Source organism: Mustela nigripes, chromosome 2 (assembly GCF_022355385.1).
Source record: "Mustela nigripes isolate SB6536 chromosome 2, MUSNIG.SB6536, whole genome shotgun sequence".
Classification (NCBI taxonomy): domain Eukaryota; kingdom Metazoa; phylum Chordata; class Mammalia; order Carnivora; family Mustelidae; genus Mustela; species Mustela nigripes.
The window spans coordinates 141,647,371-141,675,135 of NC_081558.1; the positions used below are offsets into that span (position 1 = coordinate 141,647,371).

The 27,765-nt window shown below is 39.1% G+C and overlaps 1 protein-coding gene across 9 annotated transcripts in view; it reads right to left on the reverse strand.

Moving 5' to 3' along the window:
• Positions 1-26,011, reverse strand: part of MBNL1 (muscleblind like splicing regulator 1) — a 196,193-nt gene extending 170,182 nt beyond the window's left edge. For 5 of the 9 annotated variants that reach the window (XM_059391721.1, XM_059391720.1, XM_059391722.1 and 2 more), the window contains exon 1: positions 2,378-2,466. The gene's annotated coding sequence lies outside the window, so the exon portion shown is untranslated. The other 4 variants (XM_059391718.1, XM_059391726.1, XM_059391724.1 and 1 more) reach the window with 4 other exon arrangements.
• Positions 26,012-27,765: the final 1,754 nt, after the last annotated feature.

Genomic DNA, 27,765 nt, shown 5'->3' on the forward strand with positions numbered 1-27,765 from the left:
CAGTTTTTTTGCTTATGATGAAAATAGGAAATTTTAATAATAAAGTAACACACCCTTATTCAATGAGAAAAATGATTTTACTCCCCCCACCACCACCCTCGACCCCAGGAGAAACCTTGGGATACTCTTTTCTTGATCTGGAACAGAACCCAGTGCTTCATTTCATAGGAATTCTGTGCCCAGAAGAAGAACAGAATGTTGGAAGCAAAATTTAATGAATTCAACTTGGAGTCTAAGTTTGCTTCAAATGTGGAAATGTAAACACAAGCAATAATATTTTAAACCATAAAACACTCTGGATTCTCCACTGGCATGGCTGCATAGAATATCACACTTTTGTTCTTAGTTACATGAGAAAAAAAAATTAAACTAGGCACATGTGAGCCTTTCTGAGTCTCTTAGTAATAATATAACCTGATTATTATGTCTTAAGTGACACTGTAATTATAGACGGATGGATGAACAGGTTTTCTGGTGCTGACCCAACCTGTTCCCTAAAACACAAAAGGCAACTTTTGTAGTTCTCCCTGAGCAAACCCCCATTAAACAAATAAAACTAAAAACTAGGTCTACACTTTGAAAAAAGGCCTACCAACACAGTAATCAAAAATAAAAAAAAAAAAAAAAATTCCCCCCTATGCAAACCCAAAAAAAAAAAAAAAAAAATTTTGAACTACAGTTGTCACCAACTTTAAGAAAGCAAAGATACAAGTGACAACAATGTGCTTTCTCAGGCTACAAAATAACATTATTCAGTGTCTCTGGCTATAAATTTACATCTAAGACATTCTAAGTATTGAACTAAATACTCTTCCGATGAATTTTAGAGTCGCTGAACTTTCATTTTAACCTGCCTTAGTGATAATATTTTATCTCAACAGCAGGACAAGGAGAAACACCAACACTCTCAGGAGCCCACACAGATAACGTGGAGTGGATCACTTATGCGGGTATAGAATAGTTAGGTCCGAAATACCCTCTGTGTATAAACAGACACTGTGTTCAGACCCAGGAGGGAGGAACACCGTGTCCACCGGTGTAGTATTTCAAAGCGCCTTGCAGAGGGCCTGCAAATCCGAAGGCATTAATTATGACTTCTCTCTCGGTGTATTAATTTGTTTAAGAAACTCCTCAGAGTACGGCAGAGTTTACCATCCGTTTGCTATCGCCTGTCCCTGTGCTGGTGGGCACACAAAGTAAAGACAGTGGCAGTAACCTTTCTGGCAGCTTCTTACTCCGTCTTAATCCTAGGGAAGCCCCCTCCACGGGAATACACCACCAAACCCCAGCAGCCATATATCCCCCCCCCCCCGCCCCCGGGCCGGGGAGAGACTTAAGAACACAATGACTCTTCTAGCAACACCCCTGTCGTGGTAAAGTGCTGTGAGAGGGGCAGGCATAAGCTCCACCGTATACCTGCTCGTGTTACAGGCTCTGGAATCAAAGTATTCTCACATGACACATTACTACCAATAACAGATTCCGGCTCCGTTTCAAAAAAAAAAAAAAAAAAAAAAGGGGGGGGGGGGGGGGGGGCACATATTTGTCCTGCTTTTGTCTAAAAACCAGAACCCAAGTACTAACTACTTTTCATTTTTTTCAGTCTTTCACGAAAGCGATTCAATCAACCGACTGCGGCTCCACCCAGAGAGCGTCTATACTTACTTTTCTTACAGTTTTTGAGTGACGCACTACAAAACGATGGAAAAAAAAAAAAAAAAAAAAGAGGAGCCCTCTCATGCAGGGCGTCTTCCGCCCTGTAAACTTGGCAAAAGGCAAACTGGACTGAAATACAGCAGTCTCCATATAAGGAAGCCCAGCTAAACATGTCATGCGTAATTTATGGGTAGCAGGCAGAGAATTAACCTTTGCGTGCACATATTTGGCCCAGATGAAAACCGGGCTGGATGGCAGCCCCGGGGACAGGGATGCGGGCTCTCTCGGGAGGAACCGTGGCTCGCGTCTGACGGACTCGCGTCTCCCCCCCACCCCCCGACGAAGGTCATTAAGTTGTAAGTACACTTCCACGCACCTGTTTCCTTCCTTTCCCCCCTCTTTCCTTCTCGCCCTCTGTCCTTCTCTCTCTTTCTGTCTAGACTGCCAGACTGGACGCCGGCTGCGCTCTGACAGGGTCCGCAGCGCCCGGGGAAGGGCTGCCCGGGGCCGGGCTGCAGCGGCAGCCTCCCGCGCTCCCCCGAGCCCGACACGGCGCGCGATCGGAAGCCGCCCGCCGCGGCGAGCCAGCCCCGGCGGCCCCGAGACGCAGCCGGCCGGAGCCCCCGCGCACTTCCTCCCGCAGCCATGGACGGCCCCGAAAGAGTACGAACAATGCAGAGCCGCGGAGCCGCGCGAGGCAACTGTGAAAATGGAAACTTACCTCTCACATTTTTTTCAGAGGCAGCCCGACTGCCGACCGAGTGCCCAAGGCATTGTGGGAGTCATGATTCCAAGAGGCCCGCGATTTAAAATTGAACTTGTCAGTTCCCGGTCACGGGAGCATGGTGAGCGCCACAACTCATTCAGCTGCAGTGAAAAGACTGTTGCATGTCGCTGTGCAGCCTCTTATCGCCGAGGTCTGGTTTCCGCCGCTGCTGCGCGGCCCCTCCCCCGCCCGCCCAGCCCCACCAGGAAGCCCGGGGCGGACTCGTCGAGCTCCCGGACGCACGCGGCGGCGAAAAAAACGCTCGGCAACTTTCCGCCGCCCTCCCGCCCTCGCCCGGGCGGCCCTGGCGCCCCTCAGGCGAACCCAGTCCGCAGAGGGTGGTCGTCGCCGCTCGCGGGTCGGCGCCGAGGGCACAAGGAGACCGGAGCCGGCGCGGGCGAGGTGCATCCCCGCAGCCGACCGGTGGTATCTTCCATCTTACACGTTCAACATTATAACAGCCGAGCTACATAGTGCAAATGGGACGCACCCCTACTACTTTCCGCTCCTTGCAACCAGCCGGGCCGGCACAGAGGTTCGTTGTTTTTTTTTTTTTTTTTTTAAAAGAGGCCGGCGGATGGGGCTTTTTGTAAGAAAGCCGGCAAGGTTAGGTTGAAGGTGAGAAATCAGCTCGGCAGAAAACGGTAAGGACCTCATGGGGCTGCCGCCTTAAAATGCACCACACGGTTTTTGAACCTGGATGGCTCACAGGCGGGAAAAAGATCTGCAAGACTGCCAGGCTGTCTCTTCCTCAAGGAGCAGGGTGTCCACAGTTTTGCAGTTCCTCAGTAAAACTGTCACGCAAGCACAAAAACTCCCACTGCAGCTTCCACTCGAGCTGGTAAATAATGTTTGGAACGTAAAATCCCCTTTCTTCCCAACTCTGCATTACACGATTTATAGGAAGCAGAGACCCTTCTCTGGAAATAAAATATCATTTTCTGAAATACTGGAATATTCCAAGGCAAGTAAGTCATATTATTGTTGGAGCAAAACAAACCACGGCCCCAAATCATAATTCATTGGGTGTTATAAGATGCAACGCGGCTCCACTTTGAATGGAAAGAATTCTGGATTAACATGATAATGTTTTGGAGGGTTGGGGGCAGAATTTTCTTTGAATTTAAGGAAGTTCGATAACTTGTTCAATAACGATTCTAATTTAAAACATCGGTTCCATGTTTTGGACACAGTGTGGAATGAAATGGTGGATATGGTGCCGTGTTCATCCTACAACTTCGTTAAGTGCTATTAAAGAGGGTGGGGCCGGCTTAAGGAGGAAAAGGGAAAACATTGTGAAAGGTGCTAAAGTTCAGGAATAAGAGGCATTAATAACAGACTTGAGTTCTAGCCGTTGGCTAGATCCCCAAAACAGTAAATATTGTGCATAGTTCCCTTCCATAACAAATAAATTAATTAATTAAATGGCTCTACTTCTCAGTGTTAATTATTGAAAAGTACCCAAGTGCACACACAATTGAGGCAAATTAAAAAGGATACCGACATTTTCTCAGAGAATAGGAAGGGGCACTCTCTATCTGCCAATTAGTAGCAATGAGGAATTCCTTTTTTTCTAATTCAGCATTCATTTCAACAACTACATCAAATGCCTACTATGCCAGAGATACAAGAATGGATAACCCAGTCCCTACCCTCCAGGATAATACATCTACTAGGGAAGAGACAAATAAACCAATTATCTCTGCCTGAGGGATAAATGCTAAAACGGTGTTGGCAAGCCAAAGGGGGCCTGGCTGGGGAGGGTTAAGGAAGGCTTCCTGGAGGAGTTACTTTCAATAGGTGCCTTGAAAGGTATATAGCAATTAACAAGATGGAAAGGGACTTGCGTCTGGTCAAATGGAGAAAAGAGCATGGCAGATACAATGGACCTGCCAGCTTTCCTGTCAGAAGTGAGGGAAGGATAAATGTTGGGGAGTGGCAGGAGATGAGCTGTAAGTAGGTCTGTTGTAATCCAAGGAGCCTGAGCTTTAGTCAAAACTGGTGAACTGAAGAGTTTATACAGCAACGGGATAGGTAGAGTTTGGACTTGTAGTTCAGAAGATCCTGTAGTAGCAGCTTGAGGGTGAATGGGAGTGTGGGGTGGCGGCCCATAGAAGAAGGGTGAATGGGTGTGGACAGACTGGAAAAATGACTCATGCAGGGAATGAGGAAGGGAGGAACTTTGGGAGGCTCCCAAATCCCTGGCTTAGCCTACTGGATTGTTTGCTACTTGCCTTTTAATGTCTTCCATTTGCCTTTCATTCTCCATGACAACGGCCCCTGACTTCTGAGCTGGGCCACCTATGCATCTGCAGGCAGGTTGGCGCCCTAGCAGGCTTCCACGCACCTCTCAGAATGTCCAATGAACTGCTAAGGCCTAATCCCCGTTGTAGGAATTCATTTTCAATTGTTCTCAGACCCTTGTAGACTTCCAAGTTAGAACTTTGCTGTTCTTTTTCCTTGTGAATTAGAAAGTTTGCTGTTTGGAGCAACATGGTCAAAAGCAGGACTTTGAACCTGTGTATGGGGCAAGAGGGGAAATTATTTTTCCACTTCAGCACTGAAGGAGGGGGGAAGTTCTGGGAACAAAAGAGAAATTGAAACTGAGACAGATTTTCTGCTCCACCGAACAGAATACAAAGAAATACAAGAAAGACCCTTGAATGCTAGAAACAGCAAAATAAACATCCTCGTAAATGACAAAGAGGAGAAAAAAATGTTGTTTTACATTAGATAAAAGAAAAAGGGGTGGTTAAGAAAAACTATAAACTAATTGTCAATCTAAAATTCAAAAAGGACTCAAAATAAATTGTGATATAAAGCTAGTTTGCCACAGATTTAGCTTAATTTAGTATTATTGATAATGCTAGAACATGAGTAATGACATTGAAAATTTTGAAGCACTGTAACAAACCCAGATCGTATGTTAAAAATATTATATCATGTTGCCAGCTTTCAGCTACCAGTAGCATTCTAACCACATTTTAAATTGTGGAAATTATTAAAAAATCATTAGTAATAAAAAGTAAATAGTTTCCCATTTAGAATACCACTGATATTCCCTCAGTGCCAGGAAAGCATGAGCAGTATGGTTTCTTTTGCTTCTGTGAAATGTACTTAGAGTTCATGGGCTCATGAGTGAGTAGATCCATAAGTACAAAAAGAAGGTCATTTGTGGGTGGAGAGGGAAATTACAGAAAACAATTTCAGATGAAATAAAACTGCATTTTCAGATAAAGGAAAGAATGTTCACTGTAGGTTCTTGAAATATTTCAGACCATTCAAGTCTTAATTATACCAATGAATCCCAATAGAAATGCAGTTAAGGAGTATGGCTTTTAGAGATAATATCAGTTGGCTGGTTTACCAATAATATAGATAAAGGAAATGGTGGCATTTATCTTTTTCACTCAAATGGGAGTCTTTAAGGCACCTGTATAACTGTGTGTGAGTATGTGTATGAATTGTATCTTCCTTGTCCTACAAACCACATTTATAGTTCAGTAAGTTCTAAGTGCCTCCCAAATGTAATTTGGCTTTCCTGGCAAAACAAACAAAGAAAGAAACAAAAAACTCAATGAAAATATCCTAAGAAGGTATGTTTTTTAAAAGTCAAAATATGAAATTGTCTTCAATCGCTGATCCAGGAATGCTGCTTTTATTATACCAGGATAAAAATAATCCATTGCAAGACAGTGCCAAAACAGACCCAAATGTAGATCTTTTGCATTCTGGTCCACGTTTAGATACATATGGTTGAGAGAAGAAGCTTCTGGAAGGCAGGGAAGAGTTGGAAACGTTTTTGTATGGAGAATCCATTTTAAGCAGATACATTAAATGTGCCTCTATTACATTTCACAGTGGAGGAGGGAGGCACTCTTTTATAGCTTGGATTCAAACTTGTTTAGGTATGTGAATAAATAACACTGATAGAGTCAGATGACTTTAGTTTATCTTCAAGGACCTTATATATTTCCCAAACTAAGTTTTTAAAATCATGCCCAGTATAAATAATTTATATTCTATTGCATATTATGTATATATATATATATAGTGTGCTGTGTAATACAACATACTGTATGTATAATTTTTGTGCCGCTTAAAGTATAAATCACATAAGTGTGAAAATATTAGATTAGAATCAACATATTTGTCTTAAAATGTTTATAAAGACTAAAACTGAGTTACAAGTATTTGGACATATCTCAATTAAGCTATTATACCTAAAACTTGAATCTAAATCTTCAATATAATTATTTTGGCATCCAGCAATAGGACAATATAAAAAATACACTTCAGAATTAAAAATTGAGAAACACAGAATTTAAGTTGGGAATGGAGCGTTAGAGACCATCTGGCCCTCTTCCTTTGTTAGACCAGACAACATTGTATAAGTAAATTGGCACCGTGACGGAGCAGGACTGGCATCAATGTCTTCTGACTTCTCAGGCCATTTACTGTCATTGGTTTTCTTAAAAACACTGGGGGCAACAAGAAACTCTAATATAGGCATAAAGTTCCCCAAGTTTAATGTAAAGAAGGGCCATGCAAGATTTTCAGTATAGTTCTTTACTCCTCTATTTTTTCTTTCCTTTTTTCTTTTTTCTTCTTTCACACTCTTTCTTCCACTTTTTTCTTTCTCCACTCTTCCATCCTTCTTTCTGTCAGAAAATATTTTTCACATAATCCCTCTGTTCCAGATTTCACAAATGTTTATTGATCATCCATCATGCTAAGTCCTGTTCCAAGTACTACTGTTTGAGATATGACCACAGACCAATCACTACCCTCAAGGAATTTACAGGCTGCAGAGGGAACCAGGCACTAAACAAGGAAGGAATAAATATAAAGAAACAGGTAAACATGGGAAGCAAGTTCAGATGGAGCTAAGTGCTGTCAAATAAGAGAAAGCAGGTTAGCAGGACTAGGGAGGGAGGAAACAGGACTTGACCTGTTCAAGGGCATGGTCAAGAATTGAGGTGGCCTGAGATCAGCGAAGTCCTCAAGGAGAGGCAGAACATCTGCAGAAAGACCATTCAAAGCAGTGGGAACTGCATGTCCAGAGCCTTGAATCCCAATTTCGCACTAAGGCTTCAAGTCCCAACAGTGAATAAAAACAAACAGGACGCTACCTTCAAAGAGCTTATATTTAAGTGAGAAAAACAATGAATCCTAATCAAATTAATCACACTCAAAATCGACAATTGGGGGCGCCTGGGTGGCTCAGTGGGTTAAAGCCTCTGCTTTCAGCTCAGGTCATGATCCCAGGGTCGTGGGATCGAGCCCCGCATCGGGGGCTCTGCTCAGCAGGAAGCCTGCTTCCTCCTCTCTCTGCCTGCCTCTCTGCCCACTTGTAATCTCTGTCAAATAAATTAAAAAAAAAAAAAAACTATTAAAAAAAATCGACAATTGTAGTCATGAGACTTGTGGTCTGTGGGAACTATCCAAGTGTTTGGTTGTATTAGAGTTTGGGGGGTGGGGGTTAGAGGTGGGGGATGGCATGTGATCCAGATTTGGTTTTCACAGAAATAACTAGAGTACTCTCTTGACCACTAGTGTGGGGGCTAATGGTCTAGTCCCAGAGCAGAATGCAGGAGGTGCACCAAAAAGAGTGGGCTCTGCTAGGAGAGCTAGGGGCAGCAAATAGCTGAAGGGCAGTGGAAAACCCTTAGCAGTAAGATACAGTATACATTAGAATCTTATATCTGAGAACTGAAGAGAATCTGTAAGATGACCACCTCCAAGCCTTAAAGGAAGTGAGATTTATGTGTGTGTGCGCGTGTGCACGCATATGTGCACTTTATTTCTTTCTTGAAGTCAACACAGTATAGAAAATTCAAAATTACTGAAAATAGAATATTTTTATAAAAATCAGCAACGATTCTAATTCCCGGAGATAGTCACTGGTCGTACTACAGTTTTTATATCCTTCCAGGCTTTTCTCAACACATTTTTTACATAGCTGACATTGTATATATGCAATTTTGTGTTCTGTTTTCTTTCCCACTTAATCTCATAGTATAACTTTATAAGACAAATGATATCTCTCATATCATTCATCTAAACCTTCATTTATCACATGAGGTTTTGGGGACTGGACAATTAACCCTTGACCAAAACCTCACAGCTAATGAGAGGTCAAGACTGCTGCCCCACAGTGTAGTATTTCACAATCTATATCCCAGATCCTGAATTAATGTGTGTAATATTTAATATATTGACATTCTACTTGGGATATACACATGTTTTTTTTAATAAGAACTGTCACTAAGGAAAAGGAAATGGTCTTTTAAAAAGCAGTTACAAAATAAATATGGGGATGCCTAGGTGATTCAGTCGGTTAAGTGCCTTTGGCTCAGGTCATGATCCCAGGGTCCTGAGATCGAGTCCTGTGTTGGCTCATTGCTCACTGGGGAGTCTGCTTCTCCCTCTGCCTACCGCTCCCCCTACTTGTGCTTTCTTTCTCTCTAATAAATTTCAAAAAAATCTTTAAAAATTTAAAAAACAAACAAAAATAAATATGAAACAGGTAGCCAGAATGCCAAAGTGGGCATATTATGTACGCATGTTTATAGTGTATAATTACATGTAATATTAAGAAATGCTTTCTACCATCTCATAAAGTTGTGTGTATGGCTTAGCCCAGAATCCCCTGTAATTTTTTAGAAATAGTATCTAGTAAGTCTTATAGCATGAATGTTATAGTATAACTATTTTATATACCATAATGCAAATATTTCTATCTATTACCTCTGTCCATGAAGAATAAAAGCATCTGAAAATATGGCCATTGCCTTATTGGTTCCTAAAGGCAAACAAATTTATGAAAATGCCAATAGCAAAGCTGGTTTTTCCTTTCCTGAATGTCTGTTTTCTCTATCTACTCATCTCATATTTGAAGTTCTTTCTTTGGGTTTCTGTGATCATTGATGTCCCTCCCTTTCCTCATTTCATTGTTGGGTTCTCTCTGGATCTTGTCGGCTCCTCTTATTCCTTGTTACCTCTCTGTTTCCTGAAATTACCTTCAGATAGCTTCTCAACAGGTGTCCTAAAGGCCTCTTGAGAAAGGACAACTTTTGTTGCATTAATAAATGGTGGGAGATTCATATACACATGTTTTTCTTTTTCTCCTCTTTGCCTTTCCAGTAGTGTGGACAGTCAGTAGTACAGTCATGAATTAATTCTACTGTCTTAACGTAGGCATCGGTATGCTGGCTGTTGCTTCTTAATTCATTGAACAAATATTTATTGGGCACTGATTATATGCCAAGTGTTGCACTTGGCACCGGAGATAGAGAAATTATTAAGATTTCTGCAAGGTACTCATGGTCTAGTTTAGCTGGGGGGTGGAAGTGAAGGGGCAGATGTGGGTGGGGGGGAAACACCTCACACTTTCAGAAAAAAAAGTGTAGCAAATGAAACAATTCAATTAAATTCAATAAACCCTGAGTGCTCACCATGTGCCAGGCAGATGGTAAGGAGTCTAGGGCTATGCCAGGCCTTGCTCCTCACGGACTCCCAAGAACTGGCAAATGGTAAAATTACCTGGCACGTGTTAAGTGCTTCATGGCAGAAAAACAGTAAAGTCATAAAGGGTCATGAGACGGACAAGCAACTTGATCATAGGAACACTTTTAACAAATCACTGCCCTAGCAATGTGAGAAAGTTTGTTCTTCTTATTTTTTAGGCTGCTATTAGCCAACTGAGGGCCAAGACTAGCTCCCAGACAGCAGGCTTCCCCATCTCACCTTTCCTGAATCCCAGGCTTGCCTTGCAACTCTCTCCTTGCTTCCCCCAGGCCTTCAACAACTAATCCTCAACTAGGTGATAGGAGATTATCTGATTAAAGTCATTCACAGAAAGGTGAGATTGAGGCTTAACCTTTCAAAAGTAATTAGTTTGACAAAAGATAGTTGGATAACCCTAAGGAACCAAACCGCTATCTAACAGAGCTTGGAGGGCTCTGGTGAAGGGCCTCTCCATCTCACCCTCCCAGACACCCGCCACCACCCACAGTTATGTCTTTCCCTATTTCCTCTCCAGAGATAAAGAAGAAGGGAAACTGGTGAATTCAGGAATGTGACAGGACTCTAATGGCACATAACCTCTCTTTGCAGTCTCCCAAGAGGCAAACAAGGTGGTATTTATGGGTCCATCCTAGAAATGGGGAGAATGAAAGTAAGGCAGTAGTAGTTCCTGACTTTGGCTTCATTTGGGATCCATGGAGTGAAATCCAGACCAGACACATCAGAATTTCTGGGAGTGCCATATGAGCACTTTTAAGTTCCTCAGATGGCTCCAGTGTGCAACCAAGATGTCCTCCTACTGAGCTAGAATTCAGGAAATGTAATTACCCAGAATCAGCAGCGATCCATTGACCTGGTCCACGTTCTCCCTTTGGCAAATAAGCCCTATTTGGCTTGAAAGAAACAGTGTTCTCTGCAGGAATGTTTGTCTCAAATGGAGTTAGGTTTGGGTAAACCGGTGCACAGATGCACCTAGACATGTGGGAATCCGGACTAGCTGTCTGGAGCTAAGGTGGCAGAGCGTGTTTATCACGCACCTGGTAGGACATGGCGGCTCTAAGCAACCTAAACACGTTTCACTTCGTACCAGGTGAGCGTCCGTGGTCTGTCTGTGGGCTTAAAAACAAACTAGAGACAGTCGAGTCCACACAGAGGATAATCCTACACATTCTATAAGGCTTAGGTTGCTATTTATTTATAATTCCATATCCTGCCTCTTTCCAAGAAATTGTAATCATGAGCACTCCTTGAGAATAACATTAGGGTCTCTGAGAGATCTAAAGCATCTTAGGCCACTTCTTTTTGGATTTATTTGTATTGAACTATAGAATGTGTGTGTATGTCTATTACATAAAAGTGTGCATATATACACACGTGTGTGAATATGTGTACGTGTATATAGATATATACATATATAACTTTTTAAAAAATAAAGTCTTACAAATTCTTATATACTTTATGAATTCATTCAACAAAGTAACATGGTTAAATCATAAATACAAATACATTAATAGGACATTTCTCATTCAAATCTCATTTGCAGGTAACATTAGAAGTCTTAATTTACGGTTGTTGTGAATGTGCCTTTGGTCCCAAAGGCCGCACGCAGGTGGCTCCGAATGCCCATATTTTCTGCCACAGGCTTAGCAATGAGTAACTGCCGACAGGACCTGATCCCACTGAGTCTTCCCAGTACTGAATGTATTTTTAGACGATGTTGAACATTCTTTTCCCTTTTCAAACTTTTTCTGGCTGTAGGTCACCAGCTCCCCAGTAAAGGCGGCATTTTCACTGTCTTTTTGCTGTCGACTTTCTTCTCCAGCTCACAAAGAATCACTAAGCACCTGGCATAATTCCAGCCTTTCCTAGAATCTGAGACTATAGAATGAGCAAAACAAGACCTCAAGGCTCTCAAAACATACAGTCCAGCCCGCAAAAGCTATGAAATAGTAAATAATTATAATCAATTAAGTAAACAATATGAGTGTGCACAGTGTAGTGACAGAGAGCAAGAGTGTTAAACAGGTGAATCTAAACTCAAAAGATAGACAATGATCATTATCTTTATGATCTCTCTCTCTCTTTTTTTTTTTTTCCCCACACGATTCAAATGTCTAGAATTACAGCCACGGGAGAGCTGTCCCAGTACTTACACTACATGTCTTCCGTGTTGGAATTCCTTTTAATTTGTAAGACAGAATTCTATTCCTGGCTGCATGAAATAGTGACTTTATTTCTGTCGAGATGCACGTTGTCTGCCATACAGGCCCCGAGGGCAAGGTTTGGGGAAATCTGTGACGGATCTCTACTATGCCTCCCTTGCTGTGTTCTTTGCTGTTTACATTCGTTCATTTCTCGGGTTTAGTCTTTTAAGGTTATGACATCTACAACACAGAGCCAGCTTCTCTCTCATACTTTCAGACAGTGTGGCATGTCAACTTTTGAATTAACCTATGAAAATCCAATTGTATCATCTTTTGTTTCACCAAAGTTAAAGGCTCTTTTTTAAACTTTGTTCCTGGATGTAATTTTTTTTCCTGTTCCTGAATATAATAGCTAATATGTGCTCTTAAAAAAATAATGTATCAAGTGCCTTTAATAGGAGTTTATTAATTCTGTTCGGGTGCCATTGTAAAGATGTTTATGCATGAATATTCTGGACTAGCAATAGAGCGGTAGTCTGTAACTCCCACCCACAAGCTACTCCCATGCACAGTGTAACTTCCTTCTACAGCGTCAAGACTCCCACGTTCCTACAAAAGCACTTTCCTGTCATTTAGTCTTCACAATTAAATAAAGAAAAAGTTTAAAAAAACTGTTTAAAAGAGGCTGGCCACTCTGGGCCTCTCTTTTTGTGAAGTCATTCTTCCTGAAGATGGTCTAAATTATAGACTTTGCCAGAACAGTTTTTCCTCTTGTGAAGACTTTGAAGTCTGTTTATTCTTACAGCATTCTGGTAGGTCTGTCTAGGAAGAAACTGTAAATAGTTTGTCAGGGTTCCTAAATACCAAGAACTGTATGTGGGCCCGGAGAGGTGTTCACTTTGTTAGATTAGACTTGAACTTGTGGAAAAGGGCATATGTGGCACGAATATCCAACTTATATGAGATGGCCAAAATTAATTATTAAGAAAAAGGAGTATATGGGTGATGCTTGGTCCAACGCTGGATATTTTCCTCACTGTGATGGAAGAAGGCAGCTGAAGTGAATCTATTTCATTTATGACTAAATTCCCAGATAACTCAAGAGAAAACACAGCCTCTTGGGATTACTGGCAATTGGTATACATGTGCCAAATACGACACATGGGCCAGCATCCACTGGCAAGGGTCATGGCTGCTACAGCCTTGTCCTTCTGCCTGTGTTGTTGGCTCCTCTTGGAAATAGCATAGCTCTCTCTCACCAAACTGGTGCAATGGCTTGCGTAGGCACCACGCTTTTAAGCAGAATCAGGTTAAAATATAAGGGGGTGTTATTTCCAAGGCTTCTGCTCTGTCTCTGCCTCAGCTCCTATGAAATAAAGACAGTCTTTGGAGTCTGTTCTGAGGCACAGATTTCTAGGCAATGTACTCTCCGTTTCCTGCTAACATAAACTGTCTACCTCATAGAACTGTGATAATGAACGATTTCACAGGAATCGATCTAACGTATGTCAGGCCTTTGACAAATTACAGCTATTGTAATAATTTCAAATTATGAACTTAAAAATATAGAATATTTAAAGAACAAGCACATGTGAAACTTCAGATCTCTTCAAAACATGAGCATTAAAATCAAATTACAACTTTAAGAAATTTACAGCTATTGTTTATAAGATAAAAGATCCTTTTACAGTTTCTTGAATGGACAGGTAGGATATAATCAAAAGGGAATCAATCCAAGATGTTCCCTAGAATGATTAACAGGCACTTTAGAAACATCACTCCTCATTGACCAGAGCACAGCTTTCTTTTGTCTAACTTTCCCCCTCCACTTTATGAGAAGAAACATGGGAAGGACAAGCCAAGCCAAGAAAAAGGCATCTATCACTTTAAAAAAGAGTGTATGATGCACAGTTGCATTGAAACCACATCCTTCAGAGCTGTGTGTGTGTATGTGTGTGTGTTAATGCAGTCAGAGCTGTTAACATAGGATAAAAATTTAGTTGTCTACTTGCCTCTTTTAAGTAATACAAGTCAAGAGATGTTCCAGGCATAGTTTCTCTTTTATTTTTCCCCCAGCTTTTACTCCTACCTCCCTAAAAAATGTATCTCTCAATTTCATCAGAACAAACACCCTCAGAGCTCTAAGTGAAGAAAATAATGATTATGTGTTGCTAAGTACTATTTAGTAACAAAGGCTTGGGCCACAGGAATGGTGACATCACCCACAGAAAAAGGAACATTTATACTTTTGAAAGAGATTCTTTTCCAACATGATGGGTCACCAATCAGAGGAACAAAGCCGAATAAGGCAGCAGGAGAGGACTCCTAGCCCTGGAAAAGGCATCTTTAGCATCTGATTCTGGAGTCATGCCTTAAGCCCACGTGCTCTTTCTACGCTCCCCTCCCAAATCTAGTTCGTGTCAACAAATGTGTACTATTCTTACTGTAGAAAACCTACTATTCTCATACTTTAGTATATTTGCTTCTTGGTGAATCTGTCCATCTGTAGTAAGCAGCAGGTCAGGAAGCGGCTTTCTGTTTCAAGAGCGTTCCCCAAATAATCACATCCTGCAGATAGCCATGCATTTACACACGCATACACTCAGAAACCACACACCATCTCACACTTGGCAATAATCCAGTGACACGGTGAGTCATCAGACCCACGTGTTTGCACAATACAATGGACTGCATCCCTTAAATAGCACGTAAGTCATCTATAGTCTTCCACACTTCCCAATACCAGTAACATAATGATTTTCTATTTGGGTTTTGTCAGAAACACTCAAAAGTCAGCTTGTGGCTCCTACAATATCATGTCTGCCTGCCTTGGGGAAGTTACCGTTGTGTTCCTCTACACCCCACCCTTGTCATCCTTCTATTCACACTCAGTCCAATGCCACTGGTAGGGTTTTGTTTTTTTTTTTCATTGTCAGCTCTTAACCCAGAAATAGAAGCAGCCACACTAGTTGTCATTAGCTTCTCAAGTATATGGGGATGCCACTTGCTCGTGTCCCTAATAGCTATTAGGTTTGTTAAAATAATAATAATAATAATGATAACAATAATAGCAATGGTAATAATAACAAAAATAACAATAATAATACTGATAAAAATAATATGAAGAAGGAGAAGAGAAAGAAGAAGAAGAAGAGGAAGAAGGAGGAGGAGGAGAAGGAGGAGGAGGGGGAGAGGAGGAGGGGGAGCAGGGGGAGGAGGAAGAGGAAGAGGAGGTCCTTTTCAGGAAGATATTTTATATTCCCTTCCTAAATCACACTCAGCCTCCCAACTCCCACTCAAAAGTTGTGTCCGACTAATTCTGGGATTTAAAATGTAATAACTGGATGATTTCAATCTCTTGGGATAATATAAATAAATCAGAGGAAATTTATAATTGTTCTGAAAATGCAATGTCAATACCTGCTTCTTATAATAGGAACAGGTTGATGCTGCAAGGGTCCCTACCGTCATTGGCGCTGGGATTTGAGAAGAATCAATAAGAGGACATCTGTTGTCCCCAGAGACTGGAAAACAGCTTTTCTCTAGACTTACCTACTTCATATCCACGCAGAAACTAAGGCGCCCAATGACCCCATTACCAGACATCAGGCTACCTATTTTCAGTGGCCATGATCAAGGTCAGCTATCCCACAGCAATTGTGCTGAAAAATCTTAGATTGACCAATTCAAATAATATTTAAGCCCTTTTCACTTTTATCAAACCCACACCTATTATAAAAATGAGGAAAAGGTAAGAAATGTAGTTAACTTGCGAAGATAAATTCCACTTACTTGAAATTTATCTAAATATAAAATTTATCACCTGAGAAAGCTTTTGACCTATGTAGTAATTTTGCTTCTCTTCAAACAACAGTTTTTCCTACTCTGTATTAAACACAGATAATGAATGGATCATTCATTGCACACGGTTCCCCAGTACATACATGTGCCTGTCCTTGCAAATATTTGCTCACTCTGTGTAACTCCTTGCCTTGTCTACAATCTCAGTAACCTGGACCTTTGTCAACCCCAGGTCCCTTGCTTCATCTCCCACTACTCTCTGAGACTCGGAGTCTTCTTTCTCCTTCTCAGAAAGGCAGATGTCCTTCCTGCCTCTGCACTTGCGTATCACTCTTCCCAGGGGCTTCTGCATGGCACCAGGCTTCTCATCATTCAGGAGTTAGCTTAAATATTTCCCTTCCTGAGAGGCTAGGTAGGGAAAGAAGCTTCCCTTCTCTGTTTCTCTATCCTTTTACTTTGCTGAATTGTCTTCATGCTGCTGTCATCATCTAAAATTCCCTTTTCAAAAATTCACTTGTTAACTGGCTTACTCATCGACTTCCCCCCAGACTGAAGTTCAGCTCCTCCAGGGTAGAAACTTGGTCTTGGTCACCGGTATCCCACAGCCTCTAGATGGGTGCTTAATGCATAATGCTTGATATATGAATACATGTGTATATGCACTTCAAAATGGAAACAGAAGCTTCTCACAAGAATTAAAACCCTCTCTTCGCATAGCCCACTTCCTGAGGAGAACCACAAAGGCGGGGTCACCAAATACCTCTTCTGGCAGGACCACAGAAGAGAAAACAAACAAACAAACAAACAAAAACCAATACAAAACCATGGCTCAATGTTAATTTCATGTACTGTTGAAATGTTTTTCCAGTTCTTTGACAATTTTCTGAGTTTTTTTGAAAATGTATTATCCCAATTCTTTTCCTCTTGATGAAAACTTGGATCATTCGACCTTAATGCTGCCTCCCCCAGGGAGCCTTGTGCCATGGCTGCACCAAGAAGTATAACCCCCAAGTATTTTAATGTCTCAGGTGACTCCTTACATTTTTCATAGTGTGGCTGAAAATTGACGTCTTTTGAGATTTTTCCTACTAGTGCCTAAGAATTTCAGAGGGGCTGTGCCATATAATATATACATTTTTAACTGTATTTAAACCAAAGCTTTGCCTATTCTGTTTCTCAATGTAAGTTCTAAAGGCAGTGTATTAATTATAAAGATCCATTGTAGAGACAGACACACCAGGATCAGTTTGGTAACCACTATCAAGTGAACTCTCTCAGAACCTTTTTTTCCTTAAATCTGTAAAATAGTAATAATGGTACTTAACTCACAAAGTTAGTGAGGGTGTTAAATTTGTTAATCATCTGAAGCATCTAATACATAATGTTATCTTAAAACTGGTACTAAAAATGATATGCAATGGTACTAAAAACTAGTACTAAAAAATATAACAGCAAAGCTATTATTATTAACATTGTCATCATCATCATCTAGGACCTAATAATCTCAAGAACCAAGACCTATGTTTATAACCTTAAACTTAATCTGTTGGATATTCACACAAAACAACTCCAAACAGTTTTCCTAGAATAGCTTTAAAATCCACTTCAAGATGAAATATAAAACCAGGAAATAATTACAAAACAATATGTGAACTATATGCATAGCCATGAGGCCAGCGCAGGCAGATGGTTAATCAGGAAAGAATTCTGGAAGGAGATTGCTCTTCCATCTGGCTTGAGGGAAGCAATGAACCCTAACTGGCAAGGGAGGGTGGGCACATGTTTTTCTTGGGGGTGAGGGCAGAGGCAGAACAAGTGCAAAGGCAGTGGGGCAGCAAAGCAGAGCAATTGCCCCCAGGATCCTAAGAGATTAGTGGTACCCACTGTGAACCCGTCCCTTTTAGCTGCATGGAAGACAGCCAATACACAAAGAAGAGAATTCTCGGTCTATTTGTTGTCTCCTGGGACCACTTCTTTTGTTGCAGTTCCTTTCATTCTGTGTTAACAGAACTATCCCACCTGACAACTGCATTGCACAACAAATACCCATGGCCGCCTCTACATGACCTTGGGAGATAGTTGTTATTTTTGTCACATTTGTTTTATTTATAAATAAGGCTCAGAACTGTTGAGGCCTTGTGCTTACTCATCACTTGAATACCTAGTATGTTCCATGCATTTTTCAGACATTGAGGATGTAACATGAACTAAACATTTCAGACCAAACCCTGCCCCCATGGACCTTACATTTTAGTAGTAGAAACAGACAACAAGTAATTAAACAAAGAAATAAAGATAAAAATTTTATGTAACATTGAGTGTTAGCAAGAAAATGAAAATGAGACGAAAGGATAGACAGTGGGTTAGGGACACGATAATAAAATACGTACTCGGTCATGGAAGACACCCTTTAGGAGGGACATTTGAACATCTGAATAAAGAAGAGCTGTGTCACAATAATGTGTGAGAAGAATATGCCGTGAAAAGATGGGGAAAGCACGTGCAAATTCTCTGAGTCAGGAATGAATTTAGGATGCCCTAGAGGCAAAATAAGGAGTGGAGCCAGAGCATAATGAATGAAGGATTGAGAAGTAGGATATGAGGGTGGAGATGTAGGTAGAGGACAAGACACATACGCAACAGAGAGGAATTTGGATTCTTTCATAATTAAAATAGGAAACCATTAAAGAATTTTGAGCAGGGAGTCACGTGATTTGACTTCTATTTTAAAACATCATGCTGGGGGTGCCTGGGTAGCTCAGTAGGTTAAAGCCTATGCCTTCAGCTCAGGTCATGATCCCAGGGTCCTGGGATCGAGCCCCGCATCGGGCTCTCTGCTCAGCGGAGAGCCTGCTTCCCCCTCTCTCTCTGCCTGACTCTCTGCCTACTTGTGATTTCTGTCTGTCAAATAAATACATAAAATCTTAAAAAAAAAAAAAATCATGCTGGCAGGAATGCAAGAATTGAAAGAGGGATTTCTTAATATGCTACAAGTAGAATGGAGATGTCCAGAAGAAATGATAGTGTTGTACACTGAGCTCAAGATGGTGGAACGGATGAACCTGGTTGATGCTGAGATATTTTTTGGAAATAGAACTGATGGGCTTGCCGATAAATAGAATATAGGTGAAGGAAAGAAAGAAATTAGTAATGCTTTTGACCTGGATAACTGGGTGTAAGATGGTGTCATTTATCAACCAAAGAAGACTGGGCAGGGAGCAGAGAGAAGGGTGATCAATGAGAGGCTTTCTTTTGGACATGTTAACTTTAAGATGCCTGGTAACATCTGAAGTTTAATAATCACTTTGAGGTATGAGTCCAGAAGTTGGCAAAAAGTTAAGAAGGTATGAATTTTTTTTTTAACTTACAGTTATGGTGCTAGATATCTGAATAGAGAAGAGAAGTAACCATCCAAGATTCATAGTCCATAAGTGAGAGAATAGAAACTGAAAATGAATCTTGAGACTGACCCACTTTCTCTTCCTGCCACAAATATCAGGATGCATTCATCGTTATGAATACGAGAGAAGAATATGGGGGAGTGCTAGGGGCAGGAATATTCTAGAAAAGGTTGAGAATTTGTCCAATGCTATGGACTACACAAATTCATGGTTGCTTCTTTCTTTACCTATTTTTCTGTAAATCTGATGATACATGCACATTTAACTTTTTTTTTTGAGCATTGGAAATGTTTACTATATGAATAAATATGAAATAGTATTTTTCTAATCTCTTTTTTTATATTTTCTTTTTTTTTTTAGCTTTTTATTTCACATTTAACTTTTAAAAGCCACTCTGGAATAATAAATTCATAAGGTTGACAAAATACCTCTGATAACCTACTTTCTTTTCTAAAATTGTCCCTTTTTGGAATATCCAAGAGGATATTAAATTCAGACTAATTGTAGATTGAACAGAATTGAAATATAAAGATAAACGTTTAGCCAATAACTCAAACAGGTATTTCCGAATTGTATCATAATATCTGAATTACGATGATCAGATTTCTTTAACAGACATGGCTGGGACAAGTAACACTTACTCTCCATGGCTTGGAAAAAAATTAAAAGCCAATAAATTAAAAAATAAAATTAAACCAGTAACAATGCAGAGGGGAAAAAAATTCTAAAACTGGAAACAAACAGAAACAAATGAACCTGGTTGTGGGTATTATGGAGGGCACATAATACATGGAGCACTGGGTGTGGTGCATAAACAATGAATTCTGTTACTCTGAAAAGAAATTAAATAAAAACAATTTTTTTAAATCAGATACAGAAATAAAGGTGCATAGAGATAGTTTAAAAAAAAAAGAAAGAAACAAATGAACCTTATTATATTTCAAATGAATACTATGATAACCCTACATGGAGAGAAAGAAAAAGAGGCAGGGATGGAAGGAAGGGAGAAAGCAGCATGAAAGGATTCATCCAAGCAACCACAAACACGTATTTGGTGGGTTATGGGTATGTGGGGTAAGAAGTGCATACAGACCCAGAATTCTTTTTCAGTAGGTTTGTTTATTATAGTGGTTTGGGTAAAGTAATTCAGAAATTATTTTAGATGTTTTATAGAAATGAGTAAATAAGTAAACATGCTGATGTTAAGATCCAAGGCTCACGCTATGGAGGAAGGAGCACACAAACATGGCATAGGCGAAGGCAAGAAATAACCTTCTGGGGATGGATTAGAACCGGAGATATCAGATAAACTCATGATGCCCAAAATATGTGTGTATAGATACAAGAGTTTTTATGAATTCATGCATGCTTGTGGGTATGCATACTATGTGCATTTGCATTGGTCAACAAACAAAAACACTCCAGTGGCAGTGAGTATACCTAACCCAGATCTTGGCCTCTCATACCATTCCCCATCAAAAGAAATGAGATGTGGGGTACCTGGGTGGCTCAGTCATTTAAGTGCTGACTCTTGATTTCAGCTCAGGTCATGATCTCAGGGTTGTGGAATCGAATCCCGTGTCAGGCTCTGGCTCAGGTTTGTGGGATCAAACCCCATGTCAGGGAGTCTGCTTGAGATTCTATCTCTCTCCCTCTTCTTTCACCCCTCTCCTTGCTCTCTCTCTTCTCTCTCTTTGAAAGAAAGAAAGAAAAGTAAAAGAAAGAAAGAAATCTTAAAAAATAAAAGAAAGAAAAAAGAAGAAATGAATGATTCTGTGTTTGGGATGGGATAAGTACAAGATGAGGTTAGAAGATCTTTTTACACCAGAAAGTGTTCACTAACATGATGGAGGCATGCCACAGGGACATAGGAGCCAGAATAAGAGGGCTTTTTGAGCACCATTATAATTAAGGCAGCAAGGAATTATAAACCATTGGAGAGATAGAAATTCATGACTTATTATCAGTAACACATACACAAATTAGTAATTAAATACAGGAGAGAAGGGAGTTCTTTTGCTTACATTAGAATGCAAAAGACTGACTGAAATATGCAAGGAGTGCTGGAGCTGGAGAATCATCATTTTCTAACTATCACGCATTACAGTAAAGACTGCATCAGATGAGAACATCAATTAATATTAAATCCAAAGGGAAATGTTTCATGAGGAGTTGTCATTATAAAGTAGAGAAATGAGGCAACACTTTGACATGACAGCCTAGGTTAGCATTACTAGTGGGGCACAGGATGAGCATCTTGTGGCTCTAGATACTATGATCGCATGAGAGGAGACATCACCTATGCCATATTCTAGCAAAAAATGCATAGCCACAATCTCATCATAAGGAAATGTCAGACACAGACCAATGAGGAAACACTCTGTTAAAAAAGAAGTCTAAAAGAGTAGTCTAAAAAAAAAGTCTAAAAGAATAGACTTTAAAGTTTTCAATTTCATAAAAGACAAAGACATGATGTGGAAATGTTCCAGATTAAGGGAGGCTAAAGAGACTTTGCAACTACATGTAACACATGACTCTAAACTGGATTCTTTACTGGAGGGGAACATACTATAAAGGGTATTATCAGATAAATAGCAAAATTGGAATATGGGCAAGTGTTAGATAAAAGTATTGTATCAATGTGAATTTATGAAGTAGATATTGTAACCGTTGCATAAGAGACTACCTCTATTTTTAGCACTTACAAGCTGAAGTCAAGGGTCATGTTTTTTATAACTTACCCTCAAGTGGTTTGGAAAGAAAAAGTGGAGACAGAAAGATAGAAAGAATAAGAGCAAATTATAATATAAAACAAATAGAGTAAAATATTAAGATCAGGCAAATCTGGGTAAGGATATATAGGTATTCATTATGCTATTTTTATTTTTACAACTCTTTTGAGCTTGAAATTATTTCTTAAAAAAATTTAAAGTAGGTGAAGTATAATAAGCATTTCTAGTGAACATTTAAGAGACTCCAATGGCATCAGATACGATTTTTACTCAGAAGGCAGCCTAATTGCCTAGAGAATGTTCTCTTCTCCAATTCAGACCTGTTCACCAATACAGGAAAAGCATAAAAGCATTCTGCTTCAATTTTTTTCTTATGTAAAATGAAAATAAATCGAACTGAGGTATGATTAAAGAAAAATGCTGCTAAATTTATTTTTTTCAGAATCAGAATTGTGGTGACTTTTTTCATGATCATATTACTATTTGTGTTTGTTTCCAAAGTGAAAAGAATTTTTGAGGCTGTGATAGCCACCCAATATTGAAAAAACCGAGAACTTAAAATGAAGTATCTGTAAAGTAGAATAACAAAGAGCTGTGACATTTTATACTAACTTGTGGAGTAAAACCAGTAGGCTAACTTCATTTCTGATTTACTTCCCATGGTTCCAATATGAATTAATTATTTTAATGCCATTTTTCTCTCAATTTGGATCTAAAACTACAAATCCACTGTTCTCCTTACTAATACTGAAAAATTAAGACCTTTAGAAAATAATGAAAAGACAAAGCTGGAAAGCATCTAGAAGACATCAAATCTAAGTCCCTAATTTTAGTTCATATAAAATAATAAAAATATCAATGATGTTAGGGAAGTATTGGAAATCATAATTCTCAAACAGCAAATAATTTACATTTTAAAAATTAAAAAATCACAAAGATATAAAAGTTATATTTTCTAGAACACAGATGTGTACATTATACTTCATAAAATATACCCTTTTAAATGGAAATATTCAGAAATGTAAAAGAACCTGCCTTTATTCTTTATATTTGCAGAAATTATTTCCCGTATGAAAATGAGATAGATATTCTCTCTTACAGAGCACATGTACTTCCAAAGCACATATTTTTGTGAACACAATAATTTTCCCATTGAACACATATTTTTATTACTAGAATAAGTATGAATATGTTACATGTGGCACTTATCCAGATTTAGAGGATTTTTGTTTCTGAGTTCAAAACATGCCATCCCTCTTAGTTTGCACCCAAACCACGATCTTTCTTTAGGGCAACAAACTCTCATCTACTTTTGCAAATGAAAAAATGGCCGAAAGAAGGGGAAACCAAACAAGTGTTTCAATGCTTCAGAAGTTCTTTTGGAAGTCAACTTATTTATGTTGAGAACAAATAGCATCATTGTTTCAAAGTGAAATTATTATCTGAGCCGTAATATATTTGCCAAGGTGGGATAGAGCCCTCTAGAAGCAGGTCATTCTCCTGCACAGATGGGGGGCTCTAGAAAGTTCACACTGTGAAGGAGGGCGCAGACACCCACTAAGCGGTGAGATTTGTTGGATCAACCCTGGATTTCAACAATTGGACGGATGCTGAGCAAGATCACGCACACACCACATAGTCAACCATGTCTTACTAATTCAGAAAATTTCACAGTACTATGCTGCAGTCACCCAGTTTCAACTTAGATTAGATTCAATGAAAATTTATGCCTTAGGGTGTCGCCTGAATGTAATCTTAACGAAACAGTAAAATATTTATCTTTAGTTCAAAAGTTAAAATTTGTGTATTCCAGTAATAAATTATTTGCAATATTATATCTAATTTCACTTCAAAAAATTTGGATTTGGGGGTGGAGTCTAAGTGCTTTTTTCTTACTACACTGTGTGCAAGAAAAGCAGAAGCAATGCATCTTGTTATCCTCCTAGTAATGGTAAGATCGGCTCCTTTAACAATCTGCGCGACTAAGGAAACTCAACCAGGTAGCTCTAATTTTTTTCTGTAAATATGATTTTGTCACAGAAAAAATTTTAAATTTATTTTCCTTAAGCTGGAGCTAGGCTGTTCATTCAGAGATTTCAATAGTTCACAACCACCACCACCACTACCACCACAATACTTCCAACTTGCCAGCAAGATAGGATTTTCTCTACTTCTTGGGCCTTCATTTGCCATTCTGAATGACTGTATGTTGATCAATTTAGATTGTAACCTCCTTGGGCTGTGTTTTTCTTGGTTGTTATCAGTTATTCAGTGTAATACCACACTATGTATGACAAACACACAACACTTAATAGTTTATGGTATCGAAATATCTCATCCTTAAAATTCTGGACATTTAAAAATACTACCATCTTCCCCCCCCCCCCCGCCAAGAGAAGGACATTATAAGTGGTTTTGTTGCAAAGAACAATGATGAAGTTCTGGTGTGTTTAATAAATGTGTGATACATAAAGATGAACATACACAATTTTAATGGATTCCTCACAACTACCAACTTAATTTTAAGATTTTGATCTAGTTAAGAATGTCAAATTTGAGTCCACAGTTCACTGACCGAATTTATAACACTAACAGTCTGTTTTCCTTCTCTCTGTAACCAAAAGACAACAAGTCCTGTCACAGCACATTGCATGAAAATAAATTTTTAAAAATACCCTATTTTCTAGGTAATGTAATAGAACGCATGTGATGGCTTGTTTAACCAAACTGGTTAAAATGAAGTCCGTTAATTTATGGAATAATGCAGACTTTCTTTTTCAGAAGCCATGTGATTATTCTAATTAAAAAAATTAAATAAGCATTCATTTGATTAAAAAAGGATTTAAAAATTGCTGTATGATAAATATAATTCTATTACATAGTTAATATGTATATACATTACTCTAGCGTGGCACAAATAAAAATAATTCTGCTGGATTTAGATTACTTTAGAATTGCCTAATAAAATTAGTTTCTGCTTAGTTTGATCCCCAATTATGAATCCAAATGGTCTTACAGTTCTTGTCCAGTTTTGAGCATTAAAACTACAAATAAATCTTAAAACAAACATAAATTTCTAAAATTTGATTTACTTACTTTAGTTACATTTTTAAATACTACTATCTACACTACAAATTGCTTTTTCAAAGGTATTTCAATATCATCAAAATGTGATGATATGAAAAATAATACTGAAATGTAACACCTTAAATAATACTATGTATTTTCACAGTAAATAGAATCAAATGCAAGAATATCTTTTTTTACATAAAATGTCCGACTAGTCATAGGCAAAATGGACAAACAAATATAGGTAGGATAACTTACAAATGTTAGGAATTTACTCGAGCTAGGGGAAGAAAAAGTTTTCAAATTTATATCAATACAAAAGTTCTTTCAGCATTAAACTGTGTACAAAATTATGAAAAAAAGAGAACTTGTTTACTTTTCAGTTAAAATAATTTGGAGATCAATAAGCACTTCAAACTGGCCCAGCTTTTCAAAAGGTTTTATGTAAAGTTGAAATGGCAAACTTACTAAACTTCATCTAAAATATTGAGTACTTACTTGAAAATGATCAGATTTATCTCATCGATTTCATAATCCAACCAATATTTAAGTTGTTGTTCCACAAACAGAAATCCAAGCAATAAAATGAAAAATAGCAAGCGAACCCTTTCTTCTTACCGCAATGTCTTCTTTTCCGTTGGTTGTTAAGCTGCTTAAATAGTTGAGGTAACCAGCATCTCCAAGGGCTCTGACTCCACTCAGTTCTATTCAGTCAATTTTTTTTTTCTCTGCAAAAGGACACTACCAAAAGAGGAAGTTGTGAAACACCAGAGTCATTTTGCTTTATAAATTCTATGGAGAATGGAAAAGTCTTCACAAACCTTACATTTAGAGTCATGGGGACAGGTTGTAATTTGTTCATTTATACATACACAATTAACACATACACGAATTTATAGGTGTAAGCAAGTTTTCAAAAAGTTAAGTTATTGAAATATATCCTTGATTATGCAATGCTCATTTACATAAGGAAACATCTCCTCTGTGGCCGAAAGATAATCATAGAAAAACAAAATACCGCTCTATGCAGACGAAAACTGTCAAGCTGATACATGAGGAATAAACTTGCTTTTATAAGGCTAATTAATTTAAACTCTTTGGAGTATGACCTAAATGCTAATCTGACTGGAGACATAATGTAAAAACAAAATAAAACAAAACAAACAAACAAACAAAAACTTCAGTAAACGGGCATTTTCCTGGAATCTGGGTAGTGGTTTTTTACCTACAAGCCTTAAGCTTCCTTTCTCATGAGTAGCTGCCTGTTACATATAGATAAAGCATTGCAAAACTGAAACTCTTGCTTATCCATAAGCTACGGTCTCTCTCAACTTCAGCCACAAGAATAAAAAACAGGTGCAGGTCCTGCACTGTTGAACTTAACCGGTCAAGTTTCTACCAGGTTGGAGCACTAACTGAAAATATTTATGGGATGGTAAGGACAATGGTGGAAAAAGGACCAAAAAAAAGAAAAAAGAAAAAAGAAAAAAAAAACCCTTTGATCAAAGCCAACACTATCGCCAACCTCAAATAGAAGGAAATACTCATATACATACTTCTCCCAGGTTACTGAATAGAAGAAGCAGATGAACACCAGATGAACAGCTGCAATTTGTTTGTGGCAGTTCCCCACCCCCCCCTCGGTCCCTTGCTGTTGGGGAAGGGAAGGGGGGCGGGGTGGATTGCAAGAATAACAGTAATTATGCAAACCTCCACACACTGCAAGAACCACTTTCTGGACTTTGGAAACTACCATGCTCCCAGGGTATCACACTCTGCTTTTCACTTAACCATATTTTCAAAGGGGCAATAAAGAGCAATTAGGGGATAATGAAAAACGGAAACATTTTCCCCTTTCACCTAAACTCCTATGTGATGTGAATTTGCAGGAAGTAAAGATAAATGAACAAACAGTACTAAGAAAGCTGCCACAACAACAGCAGAACACCAGAGCATCATCAATATAAAATTGGACTGGAATTCTTTACTGAGATACTTATAAGAAAATTCTTGAAGAAAACGTTATTAATGAGATTAACATCGCTTAGATTCTATGTGTTTTGAAAAAATTTAAATGTGATCATATTTGTGAGTTTTTTTTTTTTTTTTAATTTCATTTATTTATTCATCACGGAGAGAGGGAGAAAGAGAGAGTGTACAAGCAGGGGGAGCAGCAGGCAGGAGAAGCAGGTTCCCAGCTAAGCAAGGAGCTCTATGCGAGACTTGATCCCAGGATCTTGGGATCCTGACCTGAGCCAAAGGCAGATGACTAACCGACCTAGCCACCCAGGTGTCCCTAAATATGACTCTATTTGACATCTGTTATAAAACACTAGGTCCTCCTGCCAAAGACCCAGGCTCAGTACCGGAAGCATAGTGCTGAATATCGATCGATGGTTTTAATGTGCTAGCTCAGTGTGTGTGTCCCTTTCACCTGGATGGTGGATGCGTGTCTCTGTTTCTCCAGTGATTCTTTCCAGGCTGGTGAATATGATCAAGGGTCCCTCCATCTTAGACAGTTCTCCTCTGACTGACCTGTCCTATGACTTTCCCATTTGAAAAAGTTTTCGTCATTGACTTCTTTAATGTCTTCATAGTTGTGTGTGTGTGCGCGCACACACATGTGTTTGTGGGTGTTTGGTAGAACATACATAAAACTGACAATTTTT